The sequence below is a fragment of the Solanum pennellii genome, chromosome 1, assembly GCF_001406875.1.
Source record: "Solanum pennellii chromosome 1, SPENNV200".
In the NCBI taxonomy this organism is placed as follows: Eukaryota; Viridiplantae; Streptophyta; class Magnoliopsida; order Solanales; family Solanaceae; genus Solanum; species Solanum pennellii.
This window is the reverse complement of record NC_028637.1, coordinates 90,442,847-90,451,709: the sequence shown is the minus strand read 5'-3', so window position 1 is coordinate 90,451,709 and position 8,863 is coordinate 90,442,847.

Below are 8,863 nucleotides of genomic sequence, written 5' to 3'. Positions count from 1 at the left end.
TAAGATATGTGCAGGGCATATATCTCCAAATCAAAAATATCAATTCACTATAGTTTTGTCCACTAAAGAAAGTCACCCAAATATTATAAGAGGATGATACATAAATATGTCATTTATCTTGGTTTTAATTGATATTTATGTTCTTCAATTTTGAGCGATCACAAGTAGAACTTAAGCTTGTATAAAAGACACATTTATCCTACATGTCATCCTCAATGACAATTTTGTATCTACATGTTCAATTTTATACAAATTTAAGTGTCTAGTGCACACCAAAAAATGAAGGATATAGATATCAACTGAAACCAAGTTAAATGACATATTTATGTGTTATGCTTATTACAAAACATACAAAAGTACTTCAATTCTAATCGACAACTCCACGCTTAGTTTCTAGTGAAAAACTGAAGTCCTATCTCATCGACTGAAATTTAGCTTTATACTATATATCTCGAAGGTTTATGATTTAAATCTCATCAATAGTATTTCATTTTTCTCCTATTCGTACCCTCCGGACATAAAAAAGAAAAGAACTAAAAAGGAGGAAACAATTTAGAAATTTTAATAGAATACATACATAGCTTAAAGCACAAGGTACAACACCTATAATGCACATGTATTGTATGACATAGAGAGACATTAGGTGTATGTATTATAGTTTGATCTATTTTTGGATCTTGGGTAATTTAGGAAAAAGCAACTGAATATAACCTGAGTTGTAACAAGAAATTAATTGTTAAATTTTGGTTTATATTTCTAAATCTAAGTTTGTTACACCTTCCAAGAGTTTTAGTTGACCAATGAATATTAAAAGAAACCTAACTTGTAGCTTACAAAAGTTGTAATATTTTATATAAAAAAAAAATATTATAGATGTTGCTTTCCTAGGCAAAAGAAAAAAAATAGTATCTACTACAGTTCCAAAAGGAAAAATAGAAAAGCAAACTGAGATTTACTCCTAGTATTTAAATAAAATTGTATTAATTACTATTGTAATTAAATAATAATAAATTAGCATGATCAGAAATATTAACATGGTATAAGTTTATTTATCATAATTACGTGACAACATTCTCAACAAAAATATATTATACTCGTTAAAGTTAAATTGATGTAAATATCAAATGCGGATAATAATTGCTTTACTTTAGGTTTGCTAGCTTGGCAAATTGTGATAATCATATAAAGTCATGGGATTATCAAATAAAAAATGAATAAAAAGTAACTGTTAAACGAATAAGAAAATATTTCAATATAGTTTTCAACGAATATACTGATGGAAATAAAGATTCTTGAAGACAATCAGAATATTAAGGGGAATAGTTTACATTTGTAGCTATGTACGATTTGTTTCTTGCCAGGTCCCTTTTTTCTTTTTTTCCTTTTTTCACTTTCCGTTTGTTTCGATCTTTTAAAATTGAAATAAATTTAACAGGAAAATATAATTTTTAGTGATATTATTTATTTAATAAATAAAGAATTTACTTTAAAATCGTTTGTCGTGTATTCACCCGGATCGAATATATCATCAATAGGAAACACGTGAGGATAAATTAGAAATCTTTTGATAAAATGCATATATGTTACCTTAGAACAGTCTGAATACACGTAAATTAGACAACACCAATGTTTATATATATATATATATATATAGAGAGAGAGAGAGAGAGAGAGAGATTAATGGAAATTTTCTTTATTTGGAGTAACTTTTTTTCGTTAATATTTTTTATGAACATCGTGAAATTTAAATCTGTCCTAAAAATATAATTTAGAATTTCATACAGACGCACAAATAAAAAAAATCTTGAAATTATTTTTCTTTCTTTACACGTTTTTAAAGATAACATACCAAATAAATTATACGAAATCAACTATATTTAAAGTACTAAAAGTATAGATAGTGAAATAAGTTGAAATATAATTTATTGGATTCAATGATAATAATATTTGACTCAAAATATTTAAACAAAAAAGATTATTCATAAATCTAATAAGGTCCGCGCGAAGCGCGGATGTGTTTACTAGTAAAGAATACAATTCAATTGTCAAAGCCAAATGCTAGATTTATACAAAAAATAATAGTCATTCAGTTATTCAAAAAGAAATAAATCTAGATAATAATATGCATACTTCCTTTTGAGATATTAAAATCATTTTTTCAATAATTTCTTCATTAGTGTGAGATATTTCATTCAACATCACCCTTTTCACGATACTTGCATATATTTTAATACCATATCAAATTAGCTTTTAAAAAAATAATTATTCGAGCCTTATAAGAAACACAAAATTTTATTCATTCACCAAAGCATGATATTTCTTTTATGATTCATCATTAGCTATAACTATATACAAACTGTGAAGAACTAAACCACTAGAATTAAGTAAAAAACTTCAAAACATGTTTTATTTTTATTTTTTGGAAAAGGATCAATTATCCTTGAATTATGTGAAATAGACCACTTATATTTTTCATTACATTTTGGGATAAAGAATTTTCTCGCCGTTATTTTAAGAGACCACAAATATTCTCAAGAGTTGACGCTCCAAATTTATACTAATATGACAAGCCATGTGAAACTAATCCTTCCACCTAAACGTTACCAATTAGGATTAACTACAAAAAAACTAGACCTTTAGCAGCGATAACAATCACCTCAAAAGCCCATAATATGGTCAAAAAATTCTATTGGGAAACCTCCCTTAATAAGCCTTATATAATACAAATTTAAATTAAATAGGACCCTAATTTAGATATCAAATAGTGACAAGTACTTGATGAGAAATTGAAAAACAACCAAATAACATTTTTAGAAATAGCTAGTAGGATTTCTTTTTAAAATTTTTTGGAGTTTAGTTGTCACTCGAGAGGCGAAGCTAGTAGCCCGCATATGGTGAGATCTTCAATACATAGTGCATTTGTTGATGATCTTATGTTAGATATAGTCTAAATTTCTAAACTATTGTATGTAATAATGAATAGTTTAGAATCAAAAACATCATCCAAGGCTTAAAAATCTAAATAAAGAGCTTAAAAATAAAAAACATTTCAATGGTGAAGTTTTAAAGCAGCCATACCAATTCTACAAGAAAAGGAACATTTTAAACGATTTTTTTTTTATAAATGTAAGGCATTTGATTTGAACCCGAAGTCAAAAGGACTACTCTTTTTATTTATCTAAAATACAAAAAAAAACTTGTAATCTCAATGATGAAGGAATCAGAACTCAGAATAAGAAGTACAAACTGAGTTCAGAATTCAAGAAATTTTGCTTAGAACGCTAAACATTACTTATGACTAAATTTAAATATAGCACTTGAGAGCGAACTTAGTCCAACACTATGAGTCATCTTAAATATCTAGAAGAACAAAATTCTTAAAGAAGCTCGAAGAAGAACTTGCTTGGAAACCTTGAAACCCTAGATTTTGTGTTTCTTAAAGTTCTTGAGCATAGATTTCTTTAAAAAAAATAAGAAGGTTGAAATAATTAAAACTGATTGACTTTGGCTTTTGTGGAGGAATTAATGATTGTGGGTTGCGGTTTTGGGATGAGGAAAATACATAAACATGTCTCCTTAAACGTGATAAGAAGAGAAAACTAAAAGTTTTCCGAAGTAACGTGTGTGGTTGCCCAGCTAAAGCTTAGTTCACGCGATACTTTGCGCAACCTTAATGTAACACTAACCCTTGCCGCTCAAATACATCACTCGTTATGGAATACGTCGCACGAATATTCCTACTCTTTTCCAAATTACAAAAAGCTTTAAAATTTAAGGATTTCTAATATATCACTCAACATTGGATGCATCACGTTCCAATTTCGGATACATTACTCAATGTCCCGGTATATTGACATCTCGATTTCATATACATCAGTCAACGTCCAATACATCGCATCCTAAATACATTATCTTTATTAATACAAGACACACTTGTCTTCATACTTCACTCAACGTCTCGATACATTACCTTTTGTTGATACAAGACCCACCACTTCCAATACATTGTGTCTTGATATATCACGCAAGATTGATGTATCCGAGAATCGAAGAGAATATAATTTTTTCAATAAAGAATTTTAGAAAATATATAAATTGTGAATATAAATAATTTTTCTTATTTTTTTTATCTTATATTTAATTTTTAATTTTTGATAAAATATATATCATTGTTTATTTCATTCATAGTAGTAAGTGGAATTGGAAGCCTAAATAATCACACCTTCAACAAGGAATCCGACGTCCTTCTTCAATTTTCCGTTCAAATTTGTACTTATAATTTTTTGAATTTTGAACTTCTTCAGTCTCTCATCAAAATTTCTGACCGTTTTTTTTCTCCCAAAACTAGCCGTTTTCTTCATCATCTAAAACAGAGCCGAGGGTTTTTAGATAGCTAATAAAGCATCTCAGGTTTGAGGATTTTTGATTGAGAAAACGTTTTCTTCTTCGGCTGTGCATCAATCTTCTTTGTTCGTCGAAGTCCAGCGACCGTTTCAGTGGTAGAATCTTCATTGCTGTTCGAAAAAATGTAACACTTTTCTCCTTTGTTGCTTCATTTTTTCGCTGATTAATTCTCTATTTCTGGTTTAAGTTTGGCAAATAGTTTTCTAAGTATCTCATGAAACTGCCATGTATTTCGATTTACTCATTTGTCGATCTTCATTGCTTAGCTGATCTGTCTTTCTTTGATTCCCTCGATTAAGCATATAATGGATTGGATCTTTTTATTTATTAATGGAATCTTTGGCTTCAGAATCCTTTACAGATTAAAGTATGTTCTTGGTGTTATGATTTTTGCTTCAAACATGCTTCCATTTCTTAAAGTTTTAGTGTTAGTATTGATTAATTTTGAGTGCACATGATTGCTATGTGTGTGAGTTATTCTTGTTATTCACCTGTGTCATCAATGTTGCATTAAATGACTTTTTGTTTCTTCGTTTTGAATTTTAGTCTTAGTTCACTGTTTGTCTAAGTATTTCTTGAATCTGCTATGTATTTTGGTTTACTCGTTTGTGGATCTTCATCACATAGGCTTATCAGTCTTACTTGGTTTGAGTGCTTTAATCACTGTTTGAGTTCCTCGTTTAAGCATATAATGGATTGAGAATCCTTTACAGATAGAATTATGTCTGCTACTAGGATTCTTGCTTCAAACATATTGCTCCTTTGTTGCCATTTCTTTAAGATTTAGTGATAGTATAGATTAATGTTGAATGCATAGTAGAGATTCAAGCTCCACAAAAGCTCTCTGTTAGTAATTGATTGATGTGTGTTTGAATTATTCTTGTTATTTTCACCTCTGGCTCTTATATCAATGTTTCATCATCTTATCAATTAATCCAACTTACTCTTTTATTCTGTCCGTTCACTTTACTTGTCTACTTTGAACTTGATGGAATCCCAACACCACGTCTTAAAATATGTGATTTCAGTTATACTAAGGTTTCTTGCGTTTGAATTGAAAAGTTATCTACATCTATGTAGTACGAAATATTTTTTTTATTTACTATTTTCTTCATTATCCAGTCAGGATTATTGCATTCACAACCCAAGTCAACTGTAGGAACACCTGCTTGCTTCCCTTTCTCTGCTAAAAGAAAAGCCCTTAGCATTACTACCATTGCATTACCCTGACTATTTTACTTTATCAATTTCCTTTTGACCAATCTGTTAGGGAGCCTTTGGTTGCAATATTTTTGGGATTTTACTAAATATTGCAGTAGTGGATATGTTTAAAATTTGTGCACTAAAGGGTTAGATAAGGTATTCATCGAGTCAGCTTCATCTTGTTCGAGTGAAAGGGAAGCAAGTATGCAAGAAATGAAGTTGATATACAGCCTGATTAGGACGAAATAGCTGAAGTTACACTTCATTTTATAATGGGAAGGAGTGTAGAATGCAGGGCCACACTTGCATTTCCATCCTTCAGGTTCATAATTAGTGTACTGAACTCCCACTCGACCTGTGTTGGTGGGTACTTGTATGGCTTCACAAGGCATACATCCATAGCATTTGTGGTCACAGCTTGGAGGACTAGATCCTATCGATTTCATCTCTTCGTTACTCACATTACTATTTTCTTCTACTATCTTCATTTGTCTTTCTCCTTTTATGCTCATATTTCCCTGAAAAAAATGAACTTGTTTAGTACTCCATTCGAATGCGAAGAAATCAAAAGGCAAAAGATTTCGAGAATTACCTTATTTGTACTCAATTTGTTGTGTATAGATTGTTGATTTAATATCAATGGCCTACAATTAACACGTGATAAGGAGAGTGCAATTATGATTAGGACGAAATAGCTGAAGTTACACTTCATTTTATAATGGCACACCAAGTGTTTGTATAAATGAGGCAATGAGAGTTTGAAAGAGAAAGAGACAAAAATAACAGGGGATTTAGAATAATTGGAGGTTGATCATTTGGTTCACTTCAAAGGGTGTCCATATCATGATAGCAGCTTTATAAAGGTAGCAAAGGAAAAAGAGGAGGTCCCAAAAAGCAATCCCTCCAAAGCTTCTTGGATTTCTCTAAGCCTCTCTCACTCTGTAAGTTGTATTGGTAAAAATGAAATCTTTACTTCTCAAACAAGTGATACTAATTTTATTCTGTATCTTTCTGGCTAAAAAGCCTACACCTTTACAACTTTTTTCTTTCAATTTTATTTTGCTTAGTTGTTCTAGTATTGTTTTGACAACTCAATTCACCTTATGATTTACAGTATCTATTTTCTTTCTTTCTTGTTCTCTATGTACACGTTGCTTCAAATCTTGAAATGAAACTGGAAGTACCCTTTTTAGGTTCTGTTTAAAAAAATATATATATATACAACCGGCATACCTGTTATACATGTGTAAAATGGGTTGTATATGTCCACTATTCAGGGAAGTAGATGATTTACTTCCCCTTGGGGGTGCTGCAAATGTTGCTACTGCTGGTGGTGGACCTGCTAGTGTAAGATCTGGTCAATCTCCAACCGGAACCACAAGATATGGGATCAAGGTTATCGTTATGGGGGTTATGCTGGAAATCAATCAGGTTATGGTGCTGTTGCGTGCCAGTAGTGTTCCTAGTGGTAACTCACTTGTTGGAGGTGGTGCTGCTGCAGACATGCAATCAGGTGCTGAGGGTTACATGAACAGTGGCTATGCTGATGCTAGTGGAATCTCTAGCTATGGGATAACTCACGAAGTTCTGCTCCACCAAATGGAGCTCATGGTGGCCAAGTTGGATATGGAGGTGCCCTCAGTCGGCAAGCTCAACAGCAGTGAATGAAATTCTTCGTGTTGTCTCGGACCTCATCTCTTTTACAGGAGAGTCTTGCGAGGTGTCACCTGCTAAATGAGACTGGTTGGATTGCTTGAATCCTAGTAGTTTGCAGTATTTATTTCTAGTTTATTAGTATTGTCGCTAGTATTACCTATTTCATCATAATGTTTTTAAGTGCAGTATTTATCTTGCTTGCTTATGATTATGTTTGTTAAATGTGGTTCATTTGTTTTCATAGTCCATATATATGTTGGCTTATTGCGTGAATTTACTTTTTGATTGAGCCATTAGTTGGGGAATTATTATTTGAAGTGGATTTTTACCTGTCTTCTGAAACAGGTAGATGGTTTGGTGTTGTTATTTCAAGTGTCACATAAACAGAAAGAATAACTACTTTTCTTTGTGTGATGTAGTTGGACCATGAGATTTGGTGGTGCTGCATATTCATAAGAGAGCAGTTGTAAGAGACTTGGTAGATCAGTATGTAATGGATAGTGATAATGTTAGCGGTAGTTGAATTTTGAGAATGGCATAATTATTTCCCCCTGTATTTGACCTTGTGTTGTGCAGGAGGGAGAGGCTTGAGTACTGAAAGTGATGAACATACGATTTGGGTGCTGGAGATGTTTAGCCAAGATTGGCTTTTTTGATGGGTATTGTCCTGAAAGTTGTCGTGGTGAAGCAGACCAAGGCCAAACAGGCGCTGCTAAGTTGCTTGGTAAATGTTGCATCCAGTTGCTTATACTTTTGACACTTTTAAAATCATAATTCTGATGTGTTGTCATTTTTTTTGTCTGTGACACCCGCATTGGGACTTATTCGAGTGAAAGGGAAGCAAGTGATGATATACACTAGTATATACATAGATATACAGTGATGGGCCAAAGCCCAAATTGCAGCAGCGGAGACCCAAAACCTTAATCCAGCCGGCCCAAACCATCAGTACAGCCCAAAACGTGATTTACTTCTTTTCTATTTATTGCTTTAATTGTAATTATTTGCATAAATCTAAATTTAACTTTAGTTTGATTTAATTAGATTCTCCTAAAGATACCAATTTTCTTTTTAACGTAGATTTACTTCACCTAATAATTTTAATCAAATGCTTTTCACTTAACTAAATATGACTAAGTTTATCTTAATTTCAAATTTTTTTTCAAGGGATACCTCCGTTGTTCTTTACTTTAAATAACTTTTTTTAATAGTTGATCAATATTTTCGGTCAATAACTTAACATATTGATTAGTCATGTGAAAAGCATTTGATAAAAATTAAAGTTTTAAGTGTGAATTATTTCATAATACTCAGTCGGCCTTTTAAAAATATTTTTTTCAAATTAATTTATGCTTAAAATGTTTCAGGTGGGCACGCCGCCAAGCGGAAAGGCCTCGAAGCAGGGAGGTAAAGGGGAGAGGGGGTGTGGGGTAGAGGTCGAGTAGAGGGGTAGGGGTGGTGGGTAGGTGTAGGGTAGGTACATTGGTAAATAAAGGGTAGGGGTAAGTGTAGGGTAGAGGGTAGGGTAAGAGGTAGAGGGTAGAGGGTAGGGGTGTAATCGGGGCGTGGAGCTTCGAGGGCCTGGGGTAGGAGGGGGGTA